Source organism: Rhinoderma darwinii, chromosome 4, assembly GCF_050947455.1.
Source record: "Rhinoderma darwinii isolate aRhiDar2 chromosome 4, aRhiDar2.hap1, whole genome shotgun sequence".
NCBI lineage: Eukaryota > Metazoa > Chordata > Amphibia > Anura > Rhinodermatidae > Rhinoderma > Rhinoderma darwinii.
Window position 1 is genome coordinate 186,153,413 of NC_134690.1, and position 4,172 is coordinate 186,157,584.

General features: G+C 40.2%; 1 long non-coding RNA gene across 1 annotated transcript; it reads left to right on the top strand.

Moving 5' to 3' along the window:
- Positions 1–599: 599 nt before the first annotated feature.
- On the top strand, positions 600–1,560 carry LOC142760965 (uncharacterized). The gene is made up of 3 exons (XR_012883467.1): positions 600–678; positions 773–821; positions 1,309–1,560. It is a non-coding gene; the product is annotated as an uncharacterized LOC142760965 (long non-coding RNA).
- The last annotated feature ends 2,612 nt before the right edge of the window (positions 1,561–4,172 follow it).

The following is a 4,172-nucleotide window of genomic DNA, read 5'->3' on the forward strand; positions in this document are numbered from 1 at the left end:
TGCATTGCTGGTTATGTAGTGATGTGTTGCATTGCATTGCTGGTTATGTAGTGATGTGTTGCATTGCATTGCTGGTTATGTAGTGATGTCTTGCATTGCATTGCTGGTTATGTAGTGATGTGTTGCATTGCATTCTTGGTTATGTAGTGATGTGTTGCATTGCATTGCTGGTTATGTAGTGATGTGTTGCATTGCATTGCTGGTTATGTAGTGATGTGTTGCATTGCATTGCTGGTTATGTAGTGATGTCTTGCATTGCATTGCTGGTTATGTAGTGATGTGTTGCATTGCATTGCTGGTTATGTAGTGATGTGTTGCATTGCATTGCTGGTTATGTAGTGATGTGTTGCATTGCATTCTTGGTTATGTAGTGATGTGTTGCATTGCTGGTTATGTAGTGATGTCTTGCATTGCATTCTTGGTTATGTAGTGATGTGTTGCATTGCATTGCTGGTTATGTAGTGATGTGTTGCATTGCATTCTTGGTTATGTAGTGATGTCTTGCATTGCATTCTTGGTTATGTAGTGATGTCTTGCATTGCATTCTTGGTTATGTAGTTATGTCATGTACTGAAATGTTACATTGTGTCCCTTTTTCCAGCTTGGATTCTGCTTACTTGAAGTACAGCAAATCACATTTTCTATCTTAGTTTGAAACTTACAAAAGATAAAAAATAGGTAAGTACTAGTTTTAAAAAAATTTGAGGCTACATTAAAACGTTGGAAAACGTATCAAACATTTTTTAATTGTTATATTAATTTTGTACACTAGGCAATCAATAAATCTTAGGACGTACATTCGTTCATGTGTTGTGGCCTTGGTAAGTATATTCTAAACAATTTTGAATGCAATACTGAAACAGATAACATCGCACATGTCAACCAATCAACTTACCAAGGTAAAAACGTTAACTTATTTTTCTTAAACGTTGGTAAGTGTCTTTCTTACAACTAACCGTTTGTGGCCTCATGCACACGACCGTGCTGGTAATTACGAATCTTAATTACCAGCACGGGCGGCCACGGGCAGCCGGTCGTTTTTCCGAGCCGTGCTCCCATTATAAAGTATAGCAGCACGGCCCGTAAAATTAAAAAATAGAACATGTTATATTTTTTTAACGGCACGGGCACCTTCCCGTGAGAAAACGGGAAGATACCCGTGACTAACAGAAGTCTATGGGCCCGTTATTGCGGGTCGGAATTACGACCCGCAATAACGGGTGTTTTTACGGTCGTGTGCATGCGGCTTAATTTGATGGTTTTTTTTTCAATAGATTTCAGTCAATTTTCTTTTTTTTGCGATTACAGATAAATACAATGCCTTCATGCGTTATTAGCAATTGCCTGAGTAAGACAGGCAGAAAGGATCAAAGCATAGCTATCCGCTTGCATTCCTTTCCAAAGGATCCACAACGCATACAACAATGGCTAAATCAAACTGGTCAGAATTTTACAGACATCAACAAAATGATACAAACAATAATTGAAGATAAGTGCCAAAAATTCCGCATGTGCTCACTACATTTCAGCCAAGATTGTTATAAGGAAACCAAACATTGCCAAACAGTCCGTCAAGATGCACTGCCTACCATTTTCCAACAAATTCCAGAGGGTAAATGTTACATAGAAGAGACCCTGAAGAAGGACAGAAAGAAGAAAAAAATGAAGAGACCATTTGATCATGCCGTTGCTGGTACCTCGACCAGTGAAGATCTTGCCTTGGACGATTTTTGCAAAGAAAGTCTCTCTGAGTGTCATCCAAAGCAGTGTTCTGTGTCTACTCAAACAGATTACACCCTATTAAATGCGATGATTTTTTACATCTCTGGAACAGATACATCGAGAGAAATTTCAAGTAACAGTGATGTTCTTTCTCTCTCTCCAATAACGTTAAAATCTAACCCAAATTTTCAAAAAACAAGCAGCCCAAAAACGGTAAGTAGCTCTGAATTCTCTTCTCCCCAAAAAAAAAAGGCACTTATACAGATTGAGACAAAAGAGACTTGCGACTTTCAAGAAGACGACATCAACTTTCAAGACATCATACCACTTTCTCCTATTGAAGAAGCTTTTGGGATACTAGAAGAAAGCATTGACACAGAAAGTGATGCTATTCTGGATAAAAATGATGGCTATAAAGATGAAGACTATCTACCCCAAGATACCAGTATGACAGATTCAGATTAAAATATTAAAATAACATGAACTGTGTCAAGTCTATTATTACTATTAGGTGTAATGTTTCTTTTCTGAAATTGTGTACGAAAAATACGAGTTTAGTGTTGTACATTTGTTTGTTTTTTTAAAGTCTAATATGGTGTATCAAGATTAAACAAAAGAGTACACGTTACCTTACACTAAGGGCCTGTTCACATCAGTGTTGGCTTTCCGTTGAGGGGTTCCGTCGGAGGTTTCCATCGTGGAACCCCGCAACGGAAAGCCAGTGTGAAACATTATCTTCCGTTTGCATCGCCATTGATATCAATGGTGAAGGAAACATTGATAATGGTTTCCGTCTGTCAACGTTCCGGCAGGTTTCATTTTTTTCTACTGAAGAAATTGCGCAGTCGAGGGGGCTGAGCCGGCGTCATCAGCGGTGGATGTCAGCTGTATGTTAAAGCTGACATCCACCTGTAACGGTGGATCCCTGCCATTAACCCCTGTAGCTCCAATCCCTGCCATGAACACCTTTGATGCAGCGATCGTAATCGATCGCTGCATCTTAGCGTTTGCGTTACAAGCCCTGCCGTGTGTCCTAACACCTGTTTATGATCACACGGGGGGTATTTTTTTGATACTGGGAAAAAATGTCTTTCAGAATTTTGTAATGCTTTTTCTCCTTTAGTCCTTGTGGAAATGAGAAAAAGAACTGCAAATCCGAATTTGTTAACAAAAAAATGTGGAGTTTTATTCTCACGGAATAAAAATGTGAGAAATTGCTGATAAAAGACAATTCAGAACTTGTTGCACTTTCGGTGGTAATATGTCAGATTTTACAAATGAGGCTCCTCAGGAAGGTCAATAGTGGCCAAAGCAGAAGGGGTTAAACGGCAGGAGTGTTGACGGTCGGAACACAAACAAAGTTCAATAGTTGAAATGCTGTTGACATTTTCACTTTTAATAAAGATTTCAAGCTTTTACAAAGGTTTAAAATGATCAATTGCATTAGCCCTAAACAAAAAAATAATAAAAGTGTATAAAGTGCAACATAATGCTTGAAGAACAGAACGAATTGAAAAATGAATTAGATCACTACTCAAAGGCCATGAATTCAGCTGGAGTATCACTACAAGGAAGGAATCCCATGTATTCTCCATCCAAATCGGGAAAAGCAGCGCGGACTTTGCGTACGACGCAGGACGGAATGGGTCGTCTATTTCCTATACCTAAATAGCCGTGAATCCACGCAGTAAAGGATCTATATGCAGTCTTTCTAAGGTGCCTACAGGTAAATGAACACAAGCAGAACGCAGGCATATCATAAAAATATTTTAGCTATGTCCTTGTATTTGTTTAAACTTTATAACTAATGCTCGAGTAATTTTCGCTGGCTGAATCACAACGATCATTACTAAGTTGGAGAATTAATGTTAGACATGAAGAGGTTAACACTAATCCACATTATTAACCTGCTACCCAGCGCCCCCAGGAAGAGCCGGGTACGATCTAGTACCCAACCATCTGTAGTGACAGAGGGGCACCAGCCGCAGTCTGGTATTAATAGGCTGGGAAAGGGCAAAAACTGTGACCTTCCCACCCTGGTAATGCTAGGCTGCTGTTGCTGTGTTGTATCTGGATGGTTATAAAAATGGGGAAACCCCACATCGTGCTGTGAAATTATTTTAAAAAAAAAATGACGTGGGGTCCCCCCCAATTTTAATAAACAGCCAGATACAACACAGCAACAGCAGGCTAGCATTACAAGGGTGGGAAGGGCCACTGTTTTTGGCCTTTCCCAGCCTAATAATACCAGCCTGCAGTCACCCCCGTGCCCGACCATCACTACAGATGGTCGGGTACTGGATCGTACCCGGCTCTTCCTGGCACCCCTGGTGGCGGTGGGTACCAGGGTAATAATGGGGCTTAGTGTTAGCCTTTTCACCGGCTAACACTAAGCCCCGCCTTAGTAATGGATACTGTCAACCTGTCAGCGGCCATTACTAAGTTGGTAA